Raw genomic sequence first — 17,939 nt, 5'->3', positions numbered from 1 at the left:
ATATTATAATGTGCATTATTGGGGTACCATCAAGAGGGAAGAGAGTTGGGAAGCCAAAAAAAGGATTTACTAAGGCAAAATGATTGTTAAAAACCACATACCTACAGATCCAAGGAGTTCCATTAAACTTAAGAGGAATAAAACCAAACTAGGCCAAGCTCAGGTAATCATAATCAGTTGCCTAATACAGTGTAAAGAGAAGATCTTAAAGCTCTAGAATAAAAAAAAAACTATGAACAGGAAAGCAAAGATAAATATATCACAGACTTCTCATTAGAAACTATTCAAATAAGAAAAGGGTGAAATTACATTTCCAAAGTGCATTTTCAAACAACAAAATATGCTTTGAAAATAAACATGAAGCCAAAACTCTTTCAGAAACACTAAAGCTGAGAGAATCTATGAGTAGTTAACCAACACAGCCAGACACACTAAATAAAGTGTTTCAGTCTTAAAGAAATGATACCAGAGAAAACCTTGGACTTATCAGAAAAACCTAAATAATAAATATATGCATAAATGTTAAGTCGTTTTATTTTTATAATTTTATAATGATTTATTATGTAAAACACAATTAAAAACACTGTTTTATAGATTTTATTGCATATTTAGAAGTAGAATGTATGATTTCAAAAGCACACAGGAGAGGAACAGGAAATAAAAGTGTATCGATGTAACTTTTTACCCTACACGCAAAGTTGTTTAATGTTACTTAAAAGTACATCATGATTATTTCAAAATATGTATTTCAAATTTCAGAGCAATTATTTAAAAAATGAAACATGATGTTATTGTTACTATTCCAATGGGAAAAATAAAATGGAACACTAAAAATAAACTCAAGTAATCTAAAAGAAGGTATGGGGAGAAAAAAATGTAAAAAATGAAGAAAACAAATAAAAGTATTGTAGATTTAAATCTAACAACATAAATAATTACATTATAGATAGATGGTCTTAATGCTCCAATTAAAAAGCAAAATGATCAAACTTAATAATAAACAAAGCCCTACTTGTCTGGTAGGAAACCAATTTAAATATAAAGATATTATTATCTTAAAAGTACAGAGTTGGGAAAACAAATAGTAATATAGTGTTAATAAAAATATAACTGGAGTGGCTATAATAACATCACTAGAAATCAGAATTCAAATAAGAAATATGACAGGGTTTAAAAAGGAAGGAAAACATTTTATAATCATAAAATTTCATAACACTTTATAAAATTTTTAATTTCTCATGAAGACATAATCATCCTAAACTTCTATGTACCCAATAAGATAACTTAAAAATGCAAAAAACTGAAGCTGAAAAATGTGAACGGAAAAGAAAATCTACACATATACTGGGAGATAGCTATAATACTCTTACAGTAATTGCTAGAACAAGTAAATAAAATACAGTAAGAGTAACTCAAAAAACACTGTTAACCATGTTGATTTAACTGACACATTGAGAACATTCAAAGTAAGAAAATATGTGCACACGCATTACTTATCAAGGTAGATTCATCAACATAGACCATAAAATGGGCCCTACAATGAGTCATAATATATTTTAAATGATTGGAATAATACAGGGTATTTTTCTTTTATTAAAATGTAAGCAAAGTAGAAATCAATAAGAGAAAAGTATCTGAAAAAATTTCAAATGTTTTGAAATTAAACATCACAACTGGAAATAACATGTAGGTCAAGTAAGAAATCACATAGGAAATTATGAAATATTTTAAAGTAACATAATAAAAGCAAACATGTCAAAATCTGTATGTAAAGTTAATTACAATTCTTTAAAAGATTAGTTTTGAGTGCTTATATTAGCAAAGAAATAAGTCCCAAATTCAATTGCGGCAGATTCAAGAGTAAGACAAAATACCAAGGTAAAAATTTAAAGTTGGCATTTGAATAACAATAACGATTTAAGGCCGGGCGCGGTGGCTCAAGCCTGTAATCCCAGCACTTTGGGAGGCCGAGACGGGCGGATCACGAGGTCAGGAGATCGAGACCATCCTGGCTAACACGGTGAAACCCCGTTTCTACTAAAAAAAATACAAAAACTAGCTGGGCGAGGTGGCGGGCGCCTGTAGTCCCAGCTACTCGGGAGGCTGAGGCAGGAGAATGGCGTAAACCCGGGAGGCGGAGCTTGCAGTGAGCTGAGATCTGGCCACTGCACTCCAGTCCGGCGACAGAGCGAGACCCCGCCTCAAAAAAAAAAAAAAAAAAAAAAAAAAAAGAATAACAATAACGATTTAAGAGATCAAACAGAAAAACAGTAGAAAAATATAAAAACAAAAGTTAGTTTTTCTAAAAGATAAATAAAACTAATAATATGCATATGATTAAAAAAATTATCAATATCAGAAATTAAATATTAGTAATCACTAGAAAATCCACCAACATTAAACAGATAGTAATGGAATATCATTAAAATGTTATCCCAATATATAAGTTAAACTCCTACTGGACAAACTTAACTTGAGTCTATAACTTAAACTCACAATGGACAAATTCCCGGAAAGACAAAAAATAACCAAGCTTACATAAGAAGCCTTATATTTCTGAAAAGCTTAGCTAAAAGCCTTCCAACAAATTAAACTAAAGCCCAGATGACTTCACTAGTTAATACCAATAAACACTTAAAGGACAATAAATCAACCCTACCTGCACTATATCAGCACTCAGGGCATGGGGGTACACTTCCCAAGTGATTTTATGTTGCTGAAAGGAACCTGATGCCAAAACCAAAAAAACAGAAAAAGGACGCTTAAAGAAAAGAGGACCATAGATTACTTTCTCTCATGAACATAGATGCAAAAGTCATATAGAAAATATAAGTTAATCAACTGAGGAACACACTCGTAAATAAGTTACCACATGCTGACCCAGTGAGATTTGGCCCAGGAATGCAAATTTAGTACATCATTCAAAAATCAACTAATGTAGCTTACCATATTTAAACCCAAAACAGAAAAAGAAAAAAAAAAACACATAATAATCTCAACAAATGAAAACATACATTGAAAAATGTTTCACATTCAAAATTTTTGAATTTTCATTATAAAAACTCTGAATAAATTAGGTATAGAAGGAATATACCTGAACACCATAAAGGCAAACTCATAGCTAACATCATATATATGCCATAAACTCATAGCTAACATATGACAAACTCATACCTAACAGCATAGCAAACAGGGACAAGTTGAAATATGACAAACTCATAGCTAAAATCATACCAAACAGGGTAAAGTTGAAAACGTTTCCTCAGGATCTGGAACAAGACCATTTTTACCACTTCTATTCAACATGGTACTAAAAATCATATTCAGAGCAATTAGACAAATGAAAGGAAAAAAGGTATCAATATTGGAAAAGAAGATGTTAAATTGTTCCTTTTTTCAGATTACATGATCTTGCATTAAAAAAACCTAAACTCTATACCAAAAAACTATTAGAACTAATTAATGAATTCAGTAAACTTGTAGGATATAAAATCAACATGCAAAAATCAATATTGTTTTTATACATTAACACCATACTATCTGCGAAAGAAATTTTATAAAACTCCTACAGACAATAGCTACAAAATATAATAACTGGAAGTGAATATTAGATAATATAATTGTTGTTATGATCTGTTAAGACACTATCCGAGAACAAACATAGATACTAATTTTTCTACTTCGCAAACACACAAATTTATCTTTTCTTCAATTTAAGCAGGAATACATTTTGTGAGAAGCTGGTATATCTTTGGTTGCCCTGGGGAAACTTAAGTAGTCGATTTCTCTGTAATATTTCTCTTTACACATAATGAGATTATTAAGGAGCCCAGGCAGTCTCTAAACTGGAAAAAACATCCCAAAAGATAAGACTAAACTTTCTATTGCTCATTTTGAGTGAATCATCTCCAATCAATCACTGAATGAGCAGACTTGTAATGATGAATTCTTACTCTAGGCCAGTTACTCTGTTAAGTTATAAGAGGCAGAAAGATGACCAAATTATCACCTCAATCCTCGGGGTGCTTACAAACAATTTGGAGTGAAAAGATTGTACAGAGATGTAACACTCTTTTGTTTGTCCAGAAATATCAAACAATAGGAGAACCTTAATATCAAGAAGGATGAAATCTCAATTATTGTCATTCCTTTGCACCTGAAACCCTCCATGGAGTTTTTCTTATTAGCTTCTGATTATCATGACACATTTTCTTTTTTTTTTTTTTTTTTATTATACTTTAAGTTCTAGGGTACATGTGCATGACGTTTATATCATGTATAACTCCCCCATGCAATCCCTCCCTCCTCCCCCCTCCCCATGATAGGCCCCAGTGTGTGATGTTCCCCTTCCCGAGTCCAAGTGATCTCATTGTTCAGTTCCCACCTATGAGTGAGTAGAAAGCTGAAACTGGATCCTTTCCTTACCCCTTATACGAAAATTAATTCAAGATGGATTAGAGACTTAAATGTTAGACCTAATACCATAAAAACCCTAGAAGAAAATCTAGGTAGTACCATTCAGGACATAGGCATGGGCAAGGACTTCATGTCTAAAACATCACAAGCAACGGCAGCAAAAGCAAAAATTGACACATGGGATCTAATTAAACTAAAGAGCTTTTGCACAGCTAAAGAAACTACCATCAGAGTGAAGAGGCAACCTACAGAATGGGAGAAAATTTTTGCAACCTACTCATGACACATTTTCTTAGTGAATAGACGAAAGACTCAGAGAATTGAAACGACTTTCTCAAAGACATGCAGGTTGTAGTGAATGGACTCAGGATTAATTTTTAGATTTGACAGCCTCCAAATTCAACGACTTTTCAGCTTATCCCAACACTAAGATTCCATTCACAGAGACAGAGATGATCCACTTTCATGATGCTTTTAGTGGCCCTTTGTGAAGAATTTTGTGTAATTTTGCCTTTTGAACAATAAAGCTAACTTTTAGAGATAGATCCAATATTCAAAAATTGCAGCATCACTTTTAAATATCCCTGTCATAAAGAGTCCTAATTTCTAATAATAATATCACCTTAAACAGTGATTATATACTCTTTGATGAAGAATATAGCATTTTCAAATTTTCCCATTGAGGAAGAAGTTTTGTGGTTATCTTCAGAACACATTTGGTATCTGAATATTCTCTTTTCATTTGGTGGAGAAAGATCAGGACTTTGGAGGAGAGGATGATATTCTTCTGGCACAACCCTGGAAAATTATATTATGTTATTACTTGAACAGAGATGTCCAACAAATTTGTGTTAGTGACAGAGCCTGTCGAATGTCAGTAAAAATAGCCTATGGTGGCTGAGCACCAAACCTTGCCATAGACAAGTAGCAATAATAGCTCATGATGGCTAATGACAAATTAAAACAACAACCACCACCACCCTCTGAATTTAAGAAGAGACTTTATTAGAAAAGAGTATTGCACAGAAAGAGGGTGACTATTGTAATAGAAAGAATATCCCAAACAGATCCTGAAACATCTCTAATTTCAATCAGAAAAAAACTTTTTTTTCATAGACAGGAGTAAACAAGACTAGAAAGAACCAGGTGTTAGAACCGTGGAATACTATGCAGCCATAAAAAAGGATGAGTTTGTGTCCTTTGTAGGGACATGGATGCAGCTGGAAACCATCATTCTCAGCAAATTATCGCAAGAACAGAAAACCAAATACCGCATATTCTCACTCATAGGTGGGAATTGAACAATGAGATCACTTGGACACAGGAAGGGGAGCATCACAGACCGGGTCCTATTTTGGGGAGGGGGCAGGGGGGAGGGATAGCATTAGGAGATATACCTAATGTAAATGACGAGTTAATGGGTACAGTACACCAACATGGCACATGTATACATATGTAACAAACCTGCACGTTGTACACATGTACCCTAGACCTTAAAGTATAATTTAAAAAAAAAGAAAATACAATGAAGTGGAGGCATGACTGGACCATTTAACAAGAAATGTCTTTCTTTTCAGCAAGCCAGTTCTCTGAAGGGACTGTTAAGGGGGAGCTGTTCTACTTTCCAGTGCCAGCTGAAGCTTCCAATGCTCATTTAAGCCCAATTATGGGTCAAAATTCAGGGGCCCAGAGGAAAGGGGGAAGCCTATCTAAAGTCTGCTCAAGTCGAATTAGTGGATATTTTCCCAGATGGGTCATTGGAGACTGGAACTGATCATAATTCTAATGACACAATCCCAAACACTATAATTTCAAATGCTGAAATTCTAGAAGATCAAAATCTTCAAAATAAAATCCTGGAAAAAAACAATTTTAAAATTTTATTAAAATATTTGTATGTATATTTTTAAAGGAGTATTCATTAGAAACAGATAAAAAACATGACAGAACATTTCATAGGCCACTTTATATAACGAAATATTCATTAATATACATATTTTTGCAAGCACAAACTCTCAGGTATACTAATGACAGTCACAATAATAACAGTTATGAGCAGATAAACCATATTCATAAAAATAAGTCAAAAAGTGAAAAGTATAAACACATATCAGAATTGTTGGCAACTGTGTGTGCCCAACTTTATAACTGCAGTCATCTGCAGTATTCTGATGGAGGACCTAAGTTTTTGATGAGATTTATCAAAAACCAAGATAGGTCATGATATGGTTTGAATGTATCCCCACCCAAATTGCATCTTAAATTGCAGGTGCCATAATCCCCACATGTTGTGGGAGGGACCAGGTGGAGGTGACTGAATCTTGTGGATGGTTTCCCCAATCCTGTTCTTGTGATAGTGAGCGAGTTCTCACAAATTTTCTGATGGTTTTATAAGGGGCTTTTCCCCGTTTTGCTCTCCACTTCTCCTTGCTGCCACCATGTGAAGAAAGACGTGTTTGCTTCCCTTCCCACCATGACTGTAAGTTCTCTGAGATCTCCCCAGCCATGCTAAACTGTGAGCCTATTAAACTGCTTTCCTTTATAAATTACCCAGTCTTGGGTATGTCTTTATTAGCAGCATGAAAATGAACTGACACAGTAAATTGGTACCAGAAGTAGGGTGCTGCTATAAAGATACCTGAAAATGTGGAAGCAACTTTGGAACTGGGTAATAGGCAGAGGTTGAAACAGTTGGGAAGGCTCAGAAGAAGGCAGAAGATGTGGGAAAGTCTGGAATTTCCTAGAGACTTGTTGAACGGCTTTAGCCAAAATACTGATGGTCTCAGACGGAGATGAAGAACTTACTGGGAAATGGAGTAAAGATCACTCTTGCTATGCAAAGAGACTGGGAGAATTTTGCCCCAGCCCTAGAGACCTGTGGAACTTTGAGCTTGAGAGAGATTATTTAAGGTACTTGGTGGAACAAATGTCCAAGCAGCAACGTGTTCAAGAGGAAGCAGAGCATAAAAGTTTGCAAAATCTGCAACCAGATGATGCAGCAGAAAAGAAAAACCCATTTTCTGGAGAGAAACTCAATCCAGCAGCAGAAATTTGCTTAAGTAATGAGGAGCCCAATGCTAATCACCAACACAATAGGGAAAATATCTTTAGGACATGTCAGAGACCTTTGCAGTACCCCCTTCCATCACACACCCAGAGGCCTAGGAGAGAAAAACAGCTTACTGGGTGGGGCTCAGGGACCCCATGCAGTGTGAAGCCTTGGGACTTGGTGCCATGCATCCCAGCCACTTCAACCATGACTAAAAGGGACCAAGGTACAGCTCAGGTCATAGCTTCAGAGATTGCAAACCTGAAGCCTTGACAGCTACCATGTGTTCTTGAGTCTGCAGGGGCATAGAAGTCAAGAAGTGAGGTTTAAGAACCTCCACCTATGTTAGGAGAAAAGCTGAGTGTTGAGAAAGAAGCTGAGGCACGGCTTGCATGTCTGACATAATGTAACAGAGTCTTGGAACATGTCCAGGGTCCAAAGTCTAAAACTCCTTGTGGCCTTTGGAATACCAAGATCTGTGCTAAAGTGTGGAAGGCTACCCTGACGCACCATAATCTAAGTTCTAAGCCCAGGGCATAAAACCCCTCATGGCTTGGATAGAATCTGGGGCTGCTGGCCTCTGGAATGTGTCTAAACTTGCTAGCTCCATGCTCCTTGCTCTCCCAGGATCGACTGTATCTTGAGTTAAAAGAACCTACTCTCCATTATCTCAAGTAGCGGAGCAGATGCTAAACCGTCACCGCTGTAAATCATGTGATTAAAGCAACGCGCCCTTTCAACTCCCACATTTTCACCACCTGTTTGTTTGATCACCAACAAATAGTCTGGGCTTCCAGAGCTTGGGGCCTTCACAGCCTCCGTGCTTAGCAATGGACCCCTGGGCCCACTTTTGCTCTCCAACTGTCTTTTCTCATTTTCCTTTGCCTCCGCTGGACTTCGTCGCCCCCATGACTGGGTATTGGGTCTGATCACCCCAACCACTTACATTCCAGAGGATATATGAAATTGCCTGGATGTCCAGGCAGAAATTTGCTGCAGAGGCAGAGTCTGCATGGAGAATCTCTGCTAGGGTAGTGCAGAAGGGAAATGTGGGATTGGAGTCCCCACATAGAGTTCCCACTGGGGCACTGCAGAGTGGAGCTGTGAGAAAGGGCCACTGTCCTCCAGACCTCAGAAGTGTAGATCCACCAACACCTTTCACCATGTGCCTGGAAAAGCCACAGACATTCAACCCCAGCTCGTAAAAGCAGCTGATAGGGAGGCTGCACCCTGCAAAGCTACAGGGGCAGAGGTGCCCAGGGCCATAGGCGGCCACTTTTTGCATCAGTGTGCCCTGGATATGAGACATGAAGTCAAAGGAGATCATTTTGGAACTTTAAGATTGAATGATTGCCCTGTTGGATTTCAGACTTGCATGAGGCTGGTAGCCCCTTTGTTTTGATCAACTTCTCCCATTTGGAATGGGTGTATTTACCCAGTACCCCCAGTGTATTTAGGAAGCAACACACTTTCTTTTAATTTTATAGGCTTATAAGTAGAAGAGACTTGCCTTGTCTCCAATGAAACTTTGGACTTAGACTTTTGAGTTAATGCTAGAATGAGTTAAGACTTTGGGGGACTGTTGGGAGGGCATTATTGTGTCTTAAATTGTGAGAACATGAGATTTGGGAGGAACCAGCAGTGGAATGATATGGTTTGGTTGTGTCCCCACTCAAATTTCATCTTAAATTGAAGTTCCCATAATCTCCACATGCTGTGGGAGGGACAAGGAAGAGCTAATCGAATCATGGGGGCAGCTTTCCCCATACTGTTTTGAAGATAGTGAGTGAGTTCTCATAAGATCTGATGGTTTTATAACAGGTTATTCTCCCTTTTGCTCTGCATTTCTCCTTGCTGTCACCATGTTAAAAGAAACATGTTTTCTTCCCCTTCCACCATGATCGCAAGTTTCCTGAGGCTGACCCAGCCCTGTAGAACTGTAAGTCGATTAAACCTCTTTGCTTTATAAATTATCCAGTCTTGGGTATGTCATTCTTAGCTGCATGAGAATGGACTAATACACGGCACCACTGTACCAGTCACCCCAAAAGCCAAGATCTCAAGACATTTTATCTTCCACAAATACAAAAGTACAAAAAGGACTTATCTTCATCTACTGAACAAGTGCCAGTGTTTTTGTATTCACACGCCATGCTTACACACAAAGTCAACATTGTGATAATGCATTTTCATGGAGTCTCTTTTGAAAAAAATACATACAATGAATTAGAATTCTCCAAAAGTTTTAAAACAATTTATACCCTAATTATTGGAAATGATGAGAAGATGATGTATTACAGCATAGTGAAGTATAAAACAATAGTGGCAACAATGTAAAATAGTAAAAGAAAAAAAAATCAGCAAAAACAAAGAAGAATCAAAAGAAAAGGAAACAACAACCCAAAAACCTAAAACAAAAATTGACACGTGAAAAAACATATTACAGAAAATAGATTATGGGCAATTGCACAGAGACAGTCCATAAGAGCTGGCCAACTTTCATGAACATTAACTATATTTTGACATCTTGAATCACAAGGAATAGCTATTTGTTTGTTTTCCTTTTAGGACATTCATTTTCTACTAGGCAGTACTGTTGCTCTATTTGAAATTCTTCAATGATTCAATATCCACCTACATGAGAATTGCTTATTTAATTTTTCCATCTTCTGTGCCTTGCTTCTATGTTTTTGGGGACACGAGGATATTTATTCCAAATGCACTCACATACAGACCACACATTTGGTAGAAACAATAGTGGTAATTGAGTGACTACACCATTGCTCAACTGTCTTTTTTTTCTACCACGCACATAATTATTTTTGAGCCAGTTAGTAACTTTACTGATATATTCAAGCAAATATGGCTTTAATTCATTGAAAACTCCTGGAATGTCATAACCTGGAAGAAATGCCACTGCAGACAAATAACACATTTTTAAACTTAAGTTTTCATCCTTGCCATATCATGTAGGCTTCCACACATGTGAATTTTTGTCAAATACATTGAGATAAATGAACAAAACAAATTTTATTGGTAACACCTTGAAATTTACTTTTAGAAGACTTGTGTGCAGTTTACTTCAAATCTGTCATTATGGCTTGGGAATTCAATTAAAATCCATTTTCTTCTGCATGAAGACAATAACAAGATAATAGTTGAATGTAACCTGTTGCAACTATCCTATGATTGTAATTTTCAGTATTTAAGATGTTAGATATTTTAGACTTTAAGTATTTAGACATTTGGTATTATGGTGTTTGAGATTGTGTCCTTTGGTATTATGATGCAAACCCTACATATGGAAACAAACAGTTCAGCTGGTCATTGACAAACGAAGAATGAAAATTTGGAGCGTTTGTAGCTGGCCCTATCATAGGTGAACAAGATGTTCACCTTTGAGTCCCATCCTTCTATGCTAGGTGTAGTCCTTAATTTATCCTCAGTGATTTTGCTGAAAGGATAGAACATGATTATTTAATCCAGATTTTTTTTTATTTATTATCTTCATAAACGTGGTTAAATATCCAAGTCCTTTAGGAACCACTTTTCTCATCTGTGTATTATGAATAATACCACTTACCTGAAATGGTCATATGAATATATAACAGTATCCTTTATGTTATGACATATTTATTAAATACCAGTAGTTTTGTAATGGAGAGGAATCCCTCCCTGCCTTGTGTCTCCACCTTGTATGTTAGAGTAAGCAAGTAGTTCAGGCTTCCAGGAGAAGATGTTCTACAGATAATAAAATAATAAATACAGGAAAAAAAACTGACCTTCTGATCAAAAGTCCTGAGTTATAATACCAGTGCTACCTAATCTTTACCATGTGGCCCTAAACTAATCAAGTAACTTGAGAAATAAAATCTACTTTCCTGTTCTTAAACATTTTTTAAGGGAATCAAACACATTGAAAGTAAAAGTTTATTCATCTTAAATTTGCTAATATAAATATCAGTGATATTATTTTACATCAAAAAGGTTAAATTCTTCATTTTGTCTCAGAATCATTTGATTTTTTAAGCAAATATCTCTCTATTAAAAAGCAGTAATTTATGCAGGAAAAATGCATGCTACTATCCCCTATGACTCTTTCAGCAAAAACATAACTTTTTTTTTCCAATTGACTAATTGATTTTAAGCAATCAGTCAGTGCAACTAACATGTAACTAGTTAATTAGCTTACTATCCAGTGTTGCTCCCTTGAGAGCCATTAGAATGTGAATTTACACCCTTCGATAAAGAAGTAAGGGCAGAAGAAGACCAAAGATTTTATATTTTTAGAGAAAATGAAGCTGCAGAAAGGAGAACTTCAGCAAATGCATTCTGAGAGCTGGTTATTTAGAAGTAATTTATGCCACTTTCTTATTATACAAGTTTAGGAAATAAAATATCAATAATTTAAAAGAAACATCTATAATCTTATGACTTACCACTACAACGAATTATTTTTTATATTCTGTTCTAAAATTTACATGCACACACATGCCCAAACACACACACGTTTCCAAATCCAAAATGTATTAATCTGTACAGCATATGTAGATTGAGTGGCCATCGTGCACACCTGGGAACACAGAAGTTCATAGTATGCGATTTCTTGAACAGAAATGGGAAAGACAAATATTAATTACGTAGTTAACCAAATAGATAATCACAAAGAGATGGTTAACCTACATGAAATATATACATTACTCAGAACATATCACAAAGAAAGCTGACTCAGGATACCAAGAAATTTTTCCTCAGTAAACGATATTTTGAACTGGTATCTAAATGAAGAAAAGGATTAACCTATGTGAATGGTAAAAGAAGTGAGGGCTGTTGCAGTAGTTTTATAAGATTCAGCCATAGCATTTGGCAGGAACCAGACCATGAAGCTGCTGTGGATGATACTAAGACACCTAACTTGGGTCCCCAAAGCAATGGGAACCACTGAATTGTTTCCAACAAAGGAGACATCCACAGTTTTAATGGTTTCAATGTGGAAAATATATTGGAGTCTATAGCACTATATCCCATATATACATACAAACAAATATAATTTGTCAAAACATAATAAAAAATAAATTTATATGACAAAAATGGAGGAGGGAGATCAAATTGTAATAGCACAGTAGAGTTATTAAGTATCTTCATCTGGAGCAAAACAAGGATAAGGTAAATAGACTGCAAATACCGCAGAGGTCTTGGTAACAGAATAAGCATGAGGAGGAAGGAATAGAAAAGTGTTAGAGATGGCACTTGGGTCACAAAGTAGGTGGACTGAGTGATATTCAGCGATAACAAGCACCGGACAAGGCCCAGATGACAGCAGAGGACGGTCAGAGGAGCATCAGTTAGCCCTGGGTGTGCTGAGTCTGTGATGCTTTTAAGACCTCTATATGAAGTACTGAATTATGGAGTTGGATCTAAAACTAGGAAAACTGACTGGGATAGCAATATAAATTTGGGTACCATTCCAAAAAGGATTGGTTTTAAAAATTTTGACATTGATGTTGTAGTCTAAGAGAGAGAGAAATTAATAAGAAAGGTTTATGGGATAACGGACAAGGGATATAGCTGAGACACTTACAAAAGGATAATATGAAAGAGCTAATAAGAATATCATGATACATTCAACTCCACTGTAATTTAAAAAATAAATATTAATACATACATGACATTCCTTTTTATATCCATCATAATACCAAATAATTAGATAGTCGTATAAAATCAAATGTTGGTGAAGATACAGAGTGACAGACAATTCTTTGAAATTAGAAATTACACATATTTCTGGCTATCGATCAAGTACTAGTTAGTGAATTCCAGTTCGAGTGTGTTCCATAAATGACATACCTCACTCCTGCATGTATGTATTCTGAGAAATCCCCACTGGTGCATTAGAGAACTTCTATGAGGAAAGTGTTCTGTTGCTTTTCATAGCAAGGACTCCATGACAATTTACCTGTTCAACTCACCTGTTCAATATTGGGGGAGCTTATAAGTAAAATTCATTGACATCACTATGGAATATTATGCTGCAGTCAGAGTCAATAAACCAGATGGGCATTTGACCATATGCAAGAATCTTCAAGATAGGTATTGGGTGAAACTGATAGTTTGAAAAGGGCTGAGGAAATAAAGCACATTAAAAGACAAACAGTAATCAAAAATGTCAGGCACTACTGAGAAGTAAGATGAATTCTGAAGTATGCTCAGTGAATCTGGTGCTGTGAACCACTGATACAACATTCACCACATTGGGAGCTATTTCGGTGAAGTGACTGAAACAGAAGTCAAAGTAGAGTGATTTGAAGAATAAATGAAAATAAGGAGTCTGTTTGCTGGAGCAGAATATGAAGCTGAAATAAATTGTGTTGTTGTTGTTTTAAGATTGGAGATGCTTAGGTGAAAATTCCTGATGGAAGGACCCATATGAGAGAACAATACAGAGGGGAAAAATTGCAGGAACGTTCAGATGAAAGGTTTCAGCATGCTGCGTATGCTATGCAGGAAGTATCGTCTATCCCCAGGAATTCTCTGTATATTTGAATCCATGCACAGTTATGATTTCAGCAATAAAGTGAAAATGATTGGCTTCTTATTGTAATGATTTATTTTGTTTCTGTCTTTGTGAACAAGTACCGGGAAAAAAAGACGGGACTTGGCTCCAATAAAATTGGGGGTTCGAATTCTGTCCTTCATTAATTAACACTGTGACCTTGAGAAGCTCTTCCATTCCTCCTTACATCAGCTTTCTCATCCATAAATGGGAATAAAATGCTATTTTCCCACAGGATGATACAGAAAATTAGGCGAGTTAATGAATATTACATGCTTAGAAGATGACCTGCAACATAGTACATGTCGAAGAAAATATAATTGTACAGTTCTCAAAAAAGCATCTGTTCCAAAGCTGGCATAAGTACCTGACTTGTCAGGAAGAAACAAAGCATCTCAGATGCATATCAAATTACCCTGCTGCTGACTGTTATTATTTAGGATTCATCCCATGGTTAAAAACTCCCATTATAATGAATCTTGAAACAAAATAAATAATGACATCTCAGCTACCCTTAACAAAATATGTCAGCCAAGTATATTTTGGAATCTAATACCCTAATTTATTACTTATTAATTTGTATAAAGTCATTAGTTGTGATGGATTTTCCTAAAGTTAGTGTTATTTAATATGCCTAAACCAGATAATTTTATTATTTTTTGAACTAGCAAAAGAGCTGAATTGCAGGATTTCAGAGGTGACTTATGACCAGATGGTGGTAAAGATATGTGAGACAATAGCAGCATCCATTTTGGCTCCTGTATTTGAGTGTATGACATTTTTAGGAATCTCCATCTCTGTCAATGAAATGTAAGATCTGTAAGATCTATGAGAAGAAAAACCAGCTTTGTTTCTTCGATCATAGTTACATTCCTAATCCTAGTAAAGTATCCTAGTAAAGTATCTTAGTTATCAAATAAGTAATTTTTGAATTAAAAATGAAATGAATTAAAGGCAAAAAACTAACCATTTCATAAAGCTTTAAATTTCTGAGGGGATAGAGATAGCAGGGGTAGGACAGTGAGATTTCAAACAGTTAAATGCTCGTTTTAAGTTAAGCGTGGAGCTAGAGGGGCACAGACTATGAGATGATGGGAATGAGAATGATCATTATCTTGAAGAGTTACTAGGTGAGGTTTCAAGCAAATGATTGTCTTATTGGGATCTCTGGCGTGCAAGCTATAATGTAATAAAATAAGTTAAGCTAAACAGTATTAGTAATAGTTGATCTACTATTTTTGTTGTATTATAACTTTGATTTAGCACTGCATTAGTTTCAGTATGACTATTAAATCAAATAAAGTACAAACTGCCAGTGGTTTACATAACAAAAGTTGATTTCTCTTTTAAATCACTCAAAAATGCTGTATTTTTTCTGATTAGCAGGTCACTTTTCTCTCCATGGTGACTCAGAATCCTGTGGCTCTACCTACCCAGGGCTTTGGAATCCTCTCCGTCTAGTAAGCAGAAGGGGAAAATGCATGGAAAAGCTACACCTGCTTCTTAAAACCACGATCCCTAAAAGGACATGTGCTTATGCTCACATTCTTTTGACTAGAACTCATACATGGCCACAGACAACTGCAAGGGGAATGGAGAAACGTTGTTTAGGGTGAGCACTAAGTCCAATGCCAGGAACACAATGAATAGGTAAATATATTTTATCTATTATTTTATTATTACACTTAATGGTTATTAAGCAATTGCTCCCTAGATTGTCAGGGTTGGAGGCCTGAGGCCATCTTTCCACTGTTTTTGTAATTTCGATACGTCACATGAGTCTGTTCTGGCAGAGAGCTCTAGATGCCCACCCAAATCTGCTTTATTTGTTTTTTCTTGGACACACAGCTACATTTACATTCTCCAGCTTCGTTCGCAGGTAGCTGTAGCTACCTGCAGTAGTTAACGTAGCCCTCTCCAGCAACAATGTGAAGAGAAATCATTTGTGCTATTTTATGGCCCATGAAAGTAAAACAAAACAAACGAAAACAGTAAAAACAAAATCTTGCATGGTACTCCTCCATTAGATCCCAATTTCAACTGACTGAAAGTTTGATGGACAGGATGATCTTAGGAGCCACTTGGTGAAGGTAGGAGAGCAGCTATTGACCTCAATCTGTGAATAAGTTTTTAGGCACTGGAAGCTTCCCTGGACTATTAAATGAAAAATAAATCAAGTCCTTCTTCTTTAAGCAGCTAAAATTTTGGGCTTATTTGATACTGGTACTTGGACTATACTAATACAGCACCATGACGATGGAAGGCTATTGGGCCACACAGTTGGGCACACAGAATTTGGAGAGGGATATGAGGCTTCATTTACTTGCTGGAGATTGACCTTTCATAAGCAACAGAGCTGAATATTAAACACAGTTTTGTCCATTGCCAAATCTGTTGACCCTTTCTCTGTACATTACTGCCTCTCATATGCCTTTAGTTTCTCTTACGCCATGGTTTCCCATGAGACACCCTTGGTGTCTTTTGGCATCATCATAGAGAAAAATACGATTCTGTTGCTAACTTAAGCTGTTGTTATGGGCAGAACCAATACTTAGTTTTCTGGTTTCACTTGTGAGATTCTCATTCAAAACTTCAAAGGTTGGAGTGTGGGCAGCTGGCATGTTTTATGTCTCTTCAGTTTTATACATGATAGAAAAATTTTACTGCTACTAAAAATGTCAGAGGGCATGTGGCTAATATTTATAGCTTTTGTTATACAAGTGCATAAATGTTAATCTTGCTAATAATTTAAAGCAAAATGCTAGTTTAAAAACCATGGAACACCTTGAAATAAATGGTGTTCCTCTGAAATGCCCCAACTACTGAATAACTAACTCACCATGAATAAGTTCTTTTCCTAAGTAAATTAGAAGAGAAATCCAATTTAATTCTATTTATTCAAAAAATATTTATTTAGGGTTCTTTAAGTAAGACCACATGAAAAAGAGAGCGGAATAATGAATTATTTCTGCTTGAAGAAATACAAATTTTAGGCAGTAGTACAAGAACATTTTAAGCACATAGAGCTTAACTTGCCTGTGGCCTTTCGAGGAAGCATGCATGGTAGCATTGTGTGGGTTACAGCGGTGCAAACTAGGAAATCCTCCTGGAGGAAGAAACTAGATTTAAAGATGTAAGCAGGTGACAGTGCTATAGAATGAAGAAAGATAATTCCAGATCAAGGGAACAATCAAAACAAAGACATGGTGAAGGGAAAAAGAGTATGAGATTTTCTTAGGAAAAATAACGAAGTTTGATTGTCTTAAGGGCATGACGCATGGAAGAGGAATGGGGAGACAGGAGGACTTTAAAAGTTGGTCGTCAAAAAGAAATGAAGGTTCATGAATTCCATCCCGAAATGTTTTGAATTATAGTTTGATAGTGTGGAGGGTTCACTTAGCACGTTGAGGATGGAGTCAATGTAAATGGAAGTATATACCTATATCTCATATATATATATACACACACATATAGTCTATAAAAAATATATATCTTACAGACTATTTATTTTTGAGTTTTCTGATATATTGATGCTGGGCATGAATGAAAAATAATAAAGATAGCAGGATATCAAATGGAATACCATAGAATATAAGATCACCAATAAAACATAAAAGAAGCACTTTCTAGATTAAAAATGAAGTATATCATTTTGAAATGATTCATTGCATCTCTCCAGAAAACATTCATTCTCCAACTCCTCCATGGACTACAGGTTTTGTGCTACTGAGGGAAAACTGGATTTGGAAAGTAGAATGTGAAATGATGAATATTAAATAGATGAATATTTCAAGTTTCATACTATCAATGGCATAGCCGACTAGATGAACTAAATCATACCATAGTAACAAAAGATAGTGAAGTTCTTAGAGATTTATGTGAAAAATAACTCCCCTCCTCCTCCAAAAGATACCCCTGACT

The sequence above is a fragment of the Trachypithecus francoisi genome, unplaced genomic scaffold (assembly GCF_009764315.1).
Source record: "Trachypithecus francoisi isolate TF-2019V2 unplaced genomic scaffold, Tfra_2.0 Lachesis_group7, whole genome shotgun sequence".
Taxonomy (NCBI): Eukaryota; Metazoa; Chordata; class Mammalia; order Primates; family Cercopithecidae; genus Trachypithecus; species Trachypithecus francoisi.
The sequence above is the reverse complement of the archived record's forward strand: the minus strand, read 5'-3'. Positions refer to the sequence as shown.